A 15,065-nucleotide genomic window follows, 5' to 3' on the forward strand; every position below is an offset into this window, starting at 1 on the left:
TTTTTTTTTTGCAGTGCTGTGGATTGAACCCAGGGCCTTGTGCTTGTGAGGCACGTACTCTGCCAACTAAGCTATATCCCCAGTCCCTCTCACTTATTCTTCATTGTCTCAAAAACTTTAATCTAGGTGATGAGGAGATGGTTCAGAGGCAGACCACTTGTCTACCATATGAGGCCCTGGGTTGGATCCCCAGTTATCACACACACAGAGACACACCCCCACAAAAGAAAAAAGAAAAATCTAAGGGAAAAAGCATTTAAATCTTTTGATTCATCAACTTTCTCTTAATCTACTGATTCACTTATCTTTTTTAGCACATAATCTATGGTATATGCCAGCAATATCACATTCTTTGCCCTCTATCAACTGACACCATGATGTCTCAAAGAATAAATTCTACATGTCCAGAAAAGAATTATCATCTTTCCTAAAACCTATTCCCTCTTTAGCATTTTGGCTCTTAGTAGATTATCACAGAAACGCAAATCAGAAACCTATATCTATTCTACTTCCCCACATCCAATCAAATAGTAATTCCCATCAGTCCTAAATACTCCTCATACCTATCTTTTTCCAGTCCCACTACATGTTTTCAGTTTAGGTTCTTTTCAGATCACCTGGATGCTAATTTTAACTTTATTCAATCTCTTTTATACTCTGCCACCACCAAAGTAATATTTTATAAATACCTGTTTATGACTTAACAATTCAAAGTTATTCAAAAGTTCCCCAGGGTGACATAAATGTTCTTGTTTGCATATCTGGCCTCCTTCCTACCCACCATTCTATCAACTTACACTTGAGGAAATACTTATAAACCATGCTTTCATGAATCTCCATGATTTCACATGTGCTCCCTAGTGCACAGACTTCTCCTTTTAAAGCTGCTCCCTGAAGTAAATGCCTAAGTTCTTTAAGTCTTGCCCCAAGAATTGTCTCCTGAGCTAGCAAAGAGACCCTGTTAATGTTTCCCCTTTGCTCCTGCTAGTGTATATATCTCCAGTGGGGCCCCAAACATGAGTAGGATCTCTGGTGATGGCAAACACATTGAACACTTTCTATATGCTCTATACTATGCAAAATGCTTTACTTATATCATGCTTCCTCCTTACTCAGAAACTACAATATTATTCATCCCTTTACAGAGAAGAAATAACTTTGAGAAACTAAGTCACCAAGTTCACACAGGAAGTGAGATATCCAGGATAGTCTATGAAACCCACTTCAACAACTGAGCTACAAGAATTATTTTGCATGTCTTATTCTATATAGTATACTATAAGCCAGTAGAGAACTGAGCCTTTCTATTCATCTGTATCCCTAGTAACTGGAATGGTGGGGATGGAGAGGGCAGGAAGAGAAGGAAAGAGGTGAAAAAAGGAAACATCTAAATAACTCAGTGAAAGAGTGTCACCCAGAACTCACCTTGCATGCTAGAGGACCTGGATTGGTTGGGGGGGTGGTGGTAAGGAATTTCATTAAATGGAAACTCAAAGACATTAAGCATATGGACAGAGGGGAGTCATGTTTCTTCTCCCCAAAAAAGAAAATAAGAGTCAATCAAAAACCCTGTTCTGCCAAGTGCAGTGATCCATGCCTGTGATCCTAGCTGCTAGGAAGGTAATTTAGCAAGACCTATCTCATAAATAAAATAGAAAAGATTGGTGCTGTAGCTCAGTGGTAGAGCATCCTGGGTTCAATTCAATTCCCAATACAGCAAAATAAATAAATAAAAATTAAAAAATTAAAAAACAAAGAAAAAAAGAAGAGAAGAAAAGCAACAACAAATTCTTGTGCCAGGTGGGTAATGACTGCAGAAGAAAGGGACAAACTAAATGTAAACTAAACTAAACTAAATACAGAATACCTGGAACACTTTTGAGCAAGTGATATAAAATTCATTTGAACTTGACCTGAAAAACAACTCTTTTGAGTGTCATTTATAATACTGGGAGAGTGAGAAGGAAACAGAATCAGAACACATTAACTGCCTCTGTAAAGCAATATTTAAAAGCAGTTCAAGTCTCCCAACTTTTAGAATAAATGTACTGATAAAACATTAACCTTAAAAGTATGCCCTAGGGCTGGGACTGTAGCTTGGTGGTAAAGCTCATGTTTATGATATAGAAAGTTCTTGGATCCATCCCTAGCACTGACTCCACCCAATCCCCCCCAACCCCTGCCAGATAAAAAAGAGCATCTGGTAGAAACTGGAAGGCAGATGTGGCTCAGATTCAAGAGAGCAAAAGATGAGGTATAATTTCAGAAGGTAAGTGGAACAGCAAGAGATATTATCCAAAGTTGATGGACAATAGTAAAAAACTAAACGCATATATTCAAAGAAAGATTGCTAAAGAGAAACTAAAGAAGCAATATTAACTATATCATAAAGAACAGGGAGGGATTATAATGGGATTATAAAGAACATGGGTATAAGTGAGCTAAATCCTCACCTGTGACAGCCAGAAGGCAATGGCAGTGCTAAGAATGGCATCAGCAAATGTAAATACCCGTTTTTCAAGATGGCGGACTAGAGGGCTGCTGCATTTCACGTTGCTCCAGGACGCAAGATTCAAAAGAGGACAGAGTGAGAGACTTGGGACCAACTCAAAGCCGATGGGGGAGTCTCTCCCATTGGGGAGGAGTCCCGGATGGGGCAGTAGCCCCAGAACGCAGGGAACTCTGTCAAGTAGAGTTGCTCGGCGAGACGCCCCTCCCCCCGCTGGAGCGGTAAACACGGACAACTGGGATCATCGGACAGGAGGCGGATCAGCACAGCGCTTGGATTCGGAGCAACCACTGGGGCTCAGGGCGGCTGCCTGAGGAGGAGCTGCGTGGCGAGCTGTTTAGACTCAGAGCAACTGCTTCTGAACACCCGGGGGGCTACCCGGAGGAGGAGGAAGAACGTGGCGGGTCGCTTGGTCTAGGAGTGACTGCATCAGAGCTCCGGGTGGATGCTAAGAGGATGAGGCGAGTGATGAGTTGTTTGGACTCAAAGCTACCGTTCCTGAACACTGATGGCCTGCCTGGAGGAGGAGCGCGGTGGGTTGCTTGGTCGCCGAGTGACCACTCCTGAACACCCAGAGGGGTACCCTGATGAGGAGGAGGAGGAACAGAGCGGGCCACTTGGACATGGAGTGACTGCCTAGGGCTACGGGCAGTTGGCGGGAGGAGGAGACTCGAAGTGAGTTGCTTGGACTCCTAGTGACTGCGTCGGAAACCGGGCGGCTGTCCGCAGGAGGCGGTGTGTGGTGGGTCTCTGGGTCTCAGAGCTATTGTATGGGGCTCCAGGTGGCGGCTCAGAGGAGGGGCCGCATAGCCAGGCGATTAGGTGCAGAGCAGGGTCCCAGGATCGGCTTCTTGGTAGAAGAGCCGCACAGAGACACGCCTAGGGGCTGAGCGAAGTTTCCAGGACTGCGGGCAGATTCTCTGGGAGAGGCAGCTTAAGGAGACTGCCCTGCGAAGGGTGAGGCTCCCAGGCCCAGGAGGTGGTCCGGGCCCCTGGGAACGTTGCAGAGGAAGACAGCCCAGCCCAAGCGGTAGTTGTAGATTGAGGGGAACCTCTAGGAGGGGAACTGACCAGCGAAACGTCCCCACCGGGTGAGTCTTCCCTGCCGGATGAGGTTTTCCCACAGGGACGGTAAAACCAGAGATATAGGCACAAACAGGACTTGCCTCAGCCCGCAGCCTAGTTCCGCATTGGATGACCATTGCTCAACAAGTGGAGGCACCTCTGCCCACTAGCAGGGAATATATCCCACCTGAGGGTCACCACCCCTAGAGAGGCAGCTTCTTCGTGGAGCTCCCCATTATCAACTTCCTCCAAGATTTCAGGCTACTGAAGGATAAGAGGGGATATACTAGCAATCTTCAGAGACATTGTAAGTCGATAGAGGAAATCTGCAATATCTTAATGACCCACTGATTCCTGAACAATATGAGAAAACAAGGGAAGAAAATGCCCCAAACAAATCTAGATGTTACAACAATAAAATCCAACGACAAAATGGCAGAAGAAAAGACAGAAAGGGAGTTCAGAATGTGCATAATTAAAAAGATCAGGGAAGCAAACGATGAGATGAAAGAGCAAATGCAGGCATTGAATGATGAGATGAAAGAGCAAATGCAGGCATTGAATGATCGCACCAATCGACAGTTAACAGAGCAAATTCAGGAAGCAAAAGATCATTTCAATAAAGAGTTAGAGACATTGAAAAAAAACCAAACAGAAATCCTTGAAATGAAGGAAACAATAAACCAAATTAAGAACTCCATAAAAGCATAACAAACAGGATAGAACACCTGGAAGACAGAACTTCAGATATTGAAGACGAAATATTTAACCTCGAAAACAAAGTTGAACAAACAGAGAAGATGGTAAGAAATCATGAACAGAATCTGCAAGAACTATGGGATATCATGAAAAGGCCAAATTTGAGAATTATTGGGATTGAGGAAGGCTTAGAGAAACAAACCAAAGGAGTGAAGAATCTACTCAATGAAATAGTTTCAGAAAATTTCCCAAATCTAAAGAATGAAATGAAAAATCAAGTCCAAGAGGCTTATAGGACTCCAAATACACAAAATTAAAACAGACCCACACCAAGGCACATTATAATGAAAATACCTAACATACAAAATAAAGACAGAATTTTAAAGGCTGTGAGAGAAAAGAACCAAATTACATTCAAGGGGAAGCCAATACGGATATCAGCAGATTTTTCAATCCAGATCCTAAAAGCTGGAAGGGCCTGGAACAACATTTTTCAAGCTCTGAAAGAAAATAGAATCTTATACCCAGCAAAACTTACCTTCAAATTTGACGATGAAATAAAATCATTCCATGATAAACAAAAGCTAAAAGAATTTACAAAAAGAAAGCCAGCATTACAGAACATTCTCAGCAAAATATTCCATGAGGAAGAGATAAAAAACAAAGAAGCAAATCAGCAAAGAGGGGAATTATCCTAAAAGAACTGTCAAATAAAGGAGGAACCAAGATGTGTCAAAAAATAAATAAATAAATAAATAAAATTTTAAGTATGAACCAAATGACCGGGAATACAAATCATATCTGAATAATAACCCTGAATGTTAATGGCCTGAATTCATCAATCAAAAGACAAAGACTGGCAGATTGGATTAAAAAGAAAGATCCAACAATATGTTGCCTGCAAGAGACTCACCTCATAGAAAGAGATACCCATAGACTAAAGGTGAAGGGATGGGGAAAAACATACCATGCATATGGACGCAGCAAAAAGCTGGAGTATCCATCCTCATTTCAGATAATGTGGACTTCAAGCCAATGTTAGTCAGAAGGGATAAAGAAGGACATTTCATACTGCTTAAGGGAACCATAAATCAGCAAGATATAATAATCATAAACATCTATGCCCCAAACAGTAGCTCATCCATGTATGTTAAACAAATCCTTCTCAATTTTAGAATCCAAATAGACCATAACACAATAATACTAGGTGATTTTAACACGCCTCTCTCACCACTGGACAGATCTTCCAAACAAAAATTGAACAAAGAAACCATAGATCTCAATAACACAATCAATAATTTAGAGTTAACAGACATTTATAGAACATACCATCCAACCAAGAGCGAATACACTTTCTTCTCAGCAGCACATGGATCCTTCTCTAAAATAGACCATATATTATGCCACAAAGCTAATGTTAGCAAATACAAGAAGATAGAGACACTAGCTTGTGTTCTATCAGATCATAATGGATTGAAGTTAGAAATAAATGAAAGAGTAAAAAACAGAAACTACTCCAACACTTGGAGATTAAACAATATGCTATTATATGATGAATGGATAACAGAAGATATTAGGAAGAAAATTAAAAAATTCTTAGAGGTAAATGAGAACAAAGAAACATATCAAAATCTCTGGGACGCTATGAAAGCAGTACTTAGAGGAAAATTTATTTCATTGAGCGCATTTAATAAAAGAAGTAAAACTCAACAAATAAACGACCTAACACTACAGCTCAAAGCCCTAGAAAAAAAAGAACAGACCAACACCAAAAGTAGAAGACAGGAAAGAGTTAAACTCAGAGCTGAAATCAATGAAATTGAAACAAAAGAAACAATACAAAAAATTGAGAAAATAAATAGTTGGTTCTTCGAAAAAATAAACAAAATTGATAGACCTTTAGCCACACTAACAAAGAGAAGACGAGAGAAAACCCAAATCACCAAAATTCGGAATGAACAAGGAAATATCACAACAGACACGACTGAAATACAAAACATAATTAGAAGCTATTTTGAAAACCTATACTCCAACAAAATAGAAAATTTCAAAGACATGAACAGGTTTCTAGAGACATATGAATTACCTAAACTGAACGAGGAGGACATACACAATTTAAATAGACCAATTTCAAGTAATGAAATAGAAGAAATCATCAAAAGCCTACCAACAAAGAAAAGTCCAGGACCAGATGGGTTCTCAGCCGAGTTCTACAAAACCTTTAAAGAAGAGCTCATTCCAGTACTTCTCAAAGTATTCCATAAAATAGAAGAGGAGGGAACCCTCCCAAACTCATTCTATGAAGCCAATATTACCCTGATACCTAAACCAGACAGAGACACATCGAGGAAAGAAAATTTCAGACCAATATCCTTAATGAACATCGACGCAAAAATTCTCAACAAAATTTTAGCAAATCGCATACAAAAACATATTAAAAAGATAGTGCACCATGATCAAGTGGGTTTCATCCCAGGGATGCAAGGTTGGTTCAACATCAGGAAATCAATAAATGTAATTCACCATATCAATAGACTTAAAGTTAAGAATCACATGATTATTTCAATAGATGCAGAGAAAGCATTTGATAAAATACAGCACCCCTTCATGCTCAAAACACTAGAAAAAATAGGGATAGTGGGAACATTCCTTAACATTGTAAAGGCCATCTATGCTAAGCCCATGGCTAATATCATTCTAAATGGTGAAAAACTGAAAGCATTACTCCTAAAAACTGGAACAAGACAGGGATGCCCTCTTTCACCACTTCTTTTCAATATTGTCCTTGAAACTCTAGCCAGAGCATTTACACAGACCAAAGAAATTAAAGGGATACGAATAGGAAAAGAAGAACTCAAACTATCCCTATTTGCTGATGATATGATTGTATACTTAGAGGAACCAGGAAATTCCACAAGAAAACTTTTAGATCTCATAAGTGAATTCAGTAAAGTAGTGGGATATAAGATCAATGCACACAAATCTAAGGCATTTTTATACATAAGCGATAAATCTTCAGAAAGAGAAATTAGGAAAATTGCCTCATTCACAATAGCTTCGAAAAAAATAAAATACTTGGGAATCAATCTTACAAAAGAGGTGAAAGACCTCTACAATGAGAACTATAGAACACTAAAGAAAGAAATTAAAGAAAACCTTAGAAGATGGAAAGATCTCCCATGTTCTTGGATAGGCAGAATTAATATTGTCAAAATGGCCATACTACCGAAAGTGCTAGACAGATTCAATGCAATTCCAATTAAAATCCCAATGATGTACCTTACAGAAATAGAGCAAGCAATTATGAAATTCATCTGGAAGAATAAAAAACCCAGAATAGCTAAAGCAATCCTTGGCAGAAAGAGTGAAGCAGGGGGTATCGCAGTACCAGATCTTCAATTCTACTACAAAGCAATAGTAACAAAAACGGCATGGTATTGGTACCAAAATAGAAAGGGGGATCAATGGTACAGAATAGGGGACACAGATACAAACCCAAATAAATACAATTTTCTCATACTAGATAAAGGTGCCAAAAATATGCAATGGAGAAAAGATAGCCTCTTCAACAAATGTTGCTGGGAGAATTGGAAATCCATATGCAACAGAATGAAACTAAACCCATATCTCTCACCATGCACGAAACTAAACTCAAAATGGATTAAGGATCTTGGAATCAGACCAGAGACCTTGCATCTTATAGAAGAATAAGTAGGTCCAGAGCTTCAACATGTCGGCTTAGGACCAGACTTCCTCAACAGGACCCCCATAGCACAAGAAATAAAAGCAAGAATTAATAACTGGAATAGATTCAAACTAAAAAGCTTTCTGTCAGCAAAGGAAACTATCAGCAATGCGAAGAAAGAGCCTACAGAGTGGGAGAAAATCTTTGCCAATCATACTTCAGATAGAGCACTAATCTCCAGAATCTATAAAGAACTCAAAAAACTCTACACCAAGAGTGCAAATAATCCAATCAACAAATGGGCTAAGGAAATGAATAGACACTTCACAGAAGAAGATCTACAACCAATCAACAAACATATGGAAAAATGTTCAACATCTCTAGTAATAAGAGAAATGCAAATCAAAACCACCCTGAGATTCCATCTCACCCTAATTAGAATGGCGATTATCAAGAATACAAGCAACAACAGGTGTTGGCGAGGATGTGGGGAGAAAGGTACACTCATACATTGCTGGTGGGGCTGCAAATTAGTGCAGCCACTCTGGAAAACAGTGTGGAGACTCCTTAGAAAACTTGGAATGGAACCACCATTTGACCCAGCTATCCCACTCCTTGGCCTATACCCAAAGGACTTAAAATCAGCATATTACAGAGATACAGCCACATCAATGTTCATAGCTGCTCAGTTCACAATAGCCAGATTGTGGAACCAACCTAGATGTCCTTCAATTGATGAATGAATAAAGAAACTGTGGTATATATATACAATGGAATATTACTCAGCCATAAAGAATGATAAAATTATGGCATTTGCAGTCAAATGGATGAAATTGGAGAATATCATGGTAAGTGAGATAAGTCAATCCCAAAAAACCAAAGGACGAATGATATCGCTAATAAGTGGATGATGACACATAATGGGGGGTGGGAGGGGTTAGTGTTAGGGTTAGAGTTAGGGTTAGGGAGGAGGGCAAGAATGGAGGAAGGAAGGACTGTATAGAGGGAAAAGAGGGGTGGGAGGGGTGTGGGGGAGGGAAAAAAAATAATAGAATGAATCAAACAACATTACCCTATTAAATTTATGATTGCACAAATGGTATGCCATTACGCCATGTACAAATAGAGAAACAACATGTATCCCATTTGTTTACAATAAAAAAAAAAAAAAAAAAAAAAATGTAAATACCCCAGGTCCACAGGGTTACACAAAAGCAGGGAGCACAAGGAGTCACACTAAATGGAGCAGGGCTAGGGCAAGGAGCAGGGCCTGCTGTTTGTCATGCAGCTCACTTGCTCTTTAACCATGTGGATATAGGAATCAGGAATTTTTCTAAGTTCTTAAAATTAAAACCTAAAATAAAATGAGTCAAATTGCAGGAAGGGATTTCAGTTTAAATCTATTTTGGTCACCTCATTAACACAGATCTTGGAAACCTGCCTAACGGAATAGATTTAAAACATGTTTATAAAATGAATTCCAATAAATAAAATCTTAAATTTTACCAGTGACTTCTATGCTGAGATTAGAAATATCTGTAAGGAAAAGAAATGACAGCTAAAAAAATTAAGGGCTGGGGTTGTGGTTCAGTGTTAGAGCAGTCATTCAGCATGCCTGAGGCCCTGGGTTTCATCCTCAGCACTGCATAAAAATAAAATAATGGTACTGTGTCCACCTACAACAAAATATATATATCTATATATAAATATTTTAATTTAAAGCTGGTCTAAAAGGTATCATTTAATTCCACATTTAAAATAAAAAACTTGCTGAGAGTCATTACTACACACAAAAATGTTTCAAAAATATATAGTAAAATATGTGTATATATAAATCAGCCTGGGTTCTGCATCTGTAAATTCAACAAACCTTTGAATTAAAAATATTCAAAACAAAGCAAAAAAAACTGCATCTGTGCTGAACATGTACAAACATTTTTATCATTCTTCCCTAAATAATTCAGTATAATAACTATTTACATAGCATTTACATTCTATTTGGTATTATAAGTAATCCAAAGATGATTTTAAGTATACAGGAAGATGTGCATAGGTTAGATGAAAATACTCTATATAAGACACTAGCATTTGCAGAATCTGGTATCGTGAAAGGTCCTGGAACAAATTCCCAGCAGATACTGAGGAACAATTGTATGTATGTATATATGTATATTCCCTCAGAGCTGAAAGATGTGTCATAGCTTTTACTGTTTCTCAAGAAAAAAACTGTCTCAGGCAGGGCTTGAATAAATAGCTTCTTTTATATTTTTTTTTAGTTGAACCACTAATATCTTATCTTGTTTGACAGCTGAATATGAAGACAATGGATATTGTAATCTACAGGATCGTTATCATCTACAGAATCATTACTGGGGTATCTTGTAATCATCAAAATTCAAGCAAGTTTGTATTTAACCTATAAAGACAAATGAAAATGAATCTATTTTTCAGAATGAATAAATAGCTTCTAAATATTCTTCCTAGGGCTGGGGAGATAGATCAGTGGGTAGAGAGCTTGCTTTGCAAGCACAAGGCCATGGGTTCAATCAGCACCACCAAAAAAAAAAAAAAAAAAAAGTATATTCTTCCTGCTCTGAAAAAAAAAAATGAATTCAAACAAAAATAATCACTTCTATTTATTCACTTTTGTCCTGGCTATTGGTGACAATGAGTAGATTACATTTCATTAGTTTACTCATAGTTGCGCTCTTGGTTTTGATTAATGACATCTTTCAGCAAGTTTAAGATCTTGTTTTAGTCTTTTATGGCTTGAATTTTCATGTCTTCTTTACTCACACACTCATTCAAACCTATGCTCCTTTACATACACACGAGGAGCTCTTGCCCATCTGGTAAACATGGGAATCACCTCATATTTACCAAAATCAGCAGATCTGGCTGGGTACAGTGGTACACAACTGTCATTGCAGCAATTTGGGAGGCTGGGACAGAAGGATTACAAATTTGAGGCAAATATTGGCAATTTAGGAAAGCCCTGTTTCAAACTATAAGAAGGGTTAGGGAGGGCTGGGGAGATAGCTCAGTTGGTAGAGTGCTTGCCTTGCAAGCACAAGACCCTGGGTTCGATCCTCAGCACCACAAAAAAGAAAAAAAAAGGGTTAGGGATATAGCTAAGTGGTAGAGTACCCCAGGGTACTATCCCTATCCCCCACACAAACTAAAGACCAGGTTTGGCAACTTAGCACTTATCTCAAAAAAAAAAAAAAAAAAAAGGGGAGGAGATGGGGTGCTGAGGATATATAGTTCAGTGGAGCACCACTGGGTCTAATCACCAGCACTGCAAAACAAAAAGCAAAAAAAAAACACATCAACAAATCTGTCAAAATCAAGTTAAGTGCAGCATCCAAAACATAAATCCAAATAGATCCCACTAAACAGGTATTTGAGATCAGGATCGGTTCATGAATGATTGAGTAGCTATGAACACATACTCCTGCAAGAATGGCTCAGGCCAAATAAACTTGCCTAATTTTTGCAATATTTAACATAGTTATGAATAAAGAAATCCTAGAAAGCCTTATCAATAGATAATTAACAATTATGCAAGATAAGTGTGGCTGGTTTGAAAACGACTGACAGTGAATATAAGATAGAAAAAGGGATCTCACTATAAATACACAGGAAAAGCAATATTAAGGGGGTCATATACTGGACTTGTTCTTGCAATATGACCTCCACTCACATGTAAGAGGTAAAAACCCTGGACCCTTGCTCAGCAATAGGTTGAAGACAGGTTATGCTTCTCCACAGTGACATGGCAATGGCCTGAAACTGCAAATGATAAGGAATTTGTTTTCTCTAGATAATTTTGGAATAGCTCTAGCTTAGAATTCTATTCAAAATACAAAGCTGGGGGGCGGGGGGACCACAAAAGCAAAAGGCAAATGTGAGTATACTAGAAAAAAAAGTAAAGTGATAGTTTCTGGAAATAAAATGAAGTATCAGACCACTTGGAAATAGAATGAAGTATCAGAACATTTATTAGGCTCTTAAAGGATGACAATGTTTATATCTACTAATCCTTTTGATGGATGAAACCGTTTTAAGTATCCTGGCGCTAATTTTGACCAGCTAAGAAAACCAATATCATTCTACTCAGCAAAAAAAAAAAAAAAAAAAAAAAAAAAACCTCATGTTTATCATGGAATAAATTAGGTATTAGAAAAAAATAAAAAGAATTTTTTGGGAATCAATCTAACCAAAAAGGTGAAAGATCTCTACAGTGAAAACTACAAAACACTGAAGAAAGAAATTGAGGAAGACCTTAGAAGATGGATCGCCCATGTTCTTGGATAGGCAGAATTAATATGATCAAAATGGTCATACTTCCAAAGGCACTATACAGATTTAAAGCAATTCCAATTAAAATCCCTATGACATTTCTCAAAGAAACAGAAAAAGCAAACATGAAATTCATCTGGAAGAACAAAAGACCCAGAGTAGCCAAAGCAATACTGGGCAGGAAAAGTGATGCAGGAGGTATCACTATACCATACCTTAAACTCTACTGTAGAGCGATAGTAACAAAAACGGCATGGTATTGGCACCGGAATAGACAGGTACATAAATGGTACAGGATAGAAGACACAGAGACATACCCACATAAGTACAGCAACCTCAAACTAGACAAAGGTGCCAAAAACTTACAATGGAGAAAAGATAGCCTGTTCAACAAATGGTGCTGGCAAAACTGGAAATCCATATGCAGTAAAATGAAATTAAAACTCCTGTCTCTCACCCTGTACAAAATTCAACTCAAAATGGCTCAAAGATCTAGGAATTAGACATAAGATCCTTCACCAAATAGAAGAAAAACTAGGCCCAAATCTCCATCACATTGGCTTACGAAAGACTTCCTTAACAAGACCCCCATAGAGCAAGAAATAAAAGCAAGAATCAATAAATAGGATAGATGCAAACTAAAAAGTTTTATCTCAGCACAGGAAACAATCAACAATGTGAAAAGAGAGCCTACAGAGTGGGAGAAATCTTTTCCACACATACTTCAGACAGAGTACTCATCTCCAAAGTTTATGAAGAACTTAAAAAACTTTACACCCAAAATACAAAGAACCCTATCAATAAATGGGCTAAGGATCTGAGCAGACACTTCACAGAAGAAGATACACAGGTGATCAACAAATATATGAAAAAATGCTCATCATCCCTAGTAATTAGAGAAATGTAAATTAAAACCACCCTAAGTTCATGTAATTAACTCCAATTAGAATGGCTATTATCAAGAACACAAGCAATAATAAGTGTTGGCGTGGATGTGAGGAAAAAGGCACACTCATACATTGCTGGTGGGACTGAAAATTGGTACAGCCACTCTAGAAAGCAGCATGGAGATTCCTCAGGAAACTTAGAATGGACCCACCATTTGACCCAGCAATCCCACTCCTCAGTTTATACCCCGACGACTTAAAATCAGCATACTACAGTGATGCAGCCACATCAATGTTCATAACAGCTAAATTCACAATAGCTAGATGGTGAAACCTACCTAGATGTCCTTCAACTGACAAATGGATAAAGAAACTTTGGTATATATACACAATGGAATATTACTCAGCCATAAAGAAGAATAAAATCATGGCATTTGCTGGTAAATGGATGAAGTTGGAAAATATTATGCTAAGTGAAATAGGCCAAGCCCAAAAAACCAAAGGCTGAATGTTTCCTCTGATAAGTCCATGACAACAGAAAACGAGGGGTGGTGATGGGGGGGAAGAGAAGAATGAAGGAATTTGAATGGTGTAGAGGAAAATGGGGTGGGAGGGGGTAGGGGATGGAAAGACAGTAAAATGAAAAAGACAGTATTACCCTATGTGTAGGTATGATTACGTAAATTGTGTGGATCTACATTTTGTACAACCACAGAAATGAAAAGTTGTACCCCTTTTGTGTACAATGAATCAAAACGTGTCTGTAAAAATAAGAGATTTTAATTAAAAAAAAATAATAAAATGCTAAGGTTGGTTTTGAACTTGTGATCGTCCTGCCTCAGTTTCCTGAGCTGCTGGAATTACAGGCATGTGTCAATCTACCTGGCTCTCTAATTATGTGGCTAGTTTGAAATATTCTTGTATTAAGTCACCATCGAGTTGCTCTCACAGTTTCTGTTGCCTGCCTTCTTTTCTGGTAAACAGATTCTCTTTTCCTGTTTCTTTGTGTGTCTAGTTAAATTTTGTTGGAAAGTGGAAAATAAAAGAATTCAATTCAAGGAAGGTATATAACAAATACAAGTTCTGTTCTTATATTTTTCCTCCTAAAATTGACCTGTCTTCTCTATCCTCAGCAAATGGTACAACCATCCATTTGCCCAGCTATTTCAAACCCAAACCATAAAGTCATCCTTGATTTCTTCTTTTTCCTTGGTCCTCACATCTGAGCCCCCAGAAGTCTTAACACCAGAAATCCCATCAGATTCACCTCCAGAATCCATCCTGAAATATAACTCTCTCTCTGGCCACCATTCTACCCCAAGCTACTGTCACCACCTCCCACTCAAGTACTGCAACAGGAATACCACCTGGTATTCCTGCTTCTACTGCAATCCCTACACCCTAGTATCCAAAGACTAGGCAGAGTGATCTACATGAAATATAAAGCAAATATTTTAATTTCTTCCCTGTACAAAGCCTCCCAGCAGCTCCCGCTTTCAGATTTAAAAACAAAACAAAACAAAAAATATTCCTTCCATGTGGACTGACTGATGTTTTTTGGTACTGGGGATTTAACCCAGGGGCACTTAACCACTGAGTCACATCCCCATCCCTTTTTATTTTTCATTTTCAGAAGGGCCTAGTTAAATTGCTTAGGGCCTTGCTAAATTGCTCAGGCTGGCCTACAATTTGCAGTCCTCCTGACTCAGCATCCTGAATCCCTGTATTACAGGTGTGTGCCACCAGGCCGGCTTTTCCATGAATTTCAAGACAGTGCTTTTCTGGCTCCTGAGACCTTTCTGTCCCTATCTCACTAAGCTTCAGCTACACAGACCCTTTCATGCTGTGCCCACACAGGTCATGCATGTGCTCCTTCATGGCACTATGGATTTATCTGGAGCTGCCTTGAATGACCCTT

This window comes from Sciurus carolinensis, chromosome 12, assembly GCF_902686445.1.
Source record: "Sciurus carolinensis chromosome 12, mSciCar1.2, whole genome shotgun sequence".
Taxonomy (NCBI): domain Eukaryota; kingdom Metazoa; phylum Chordata; class Mammalia; order Rodentia; family Sciuridae; genus Sciurus; species Sciurus carolinensis.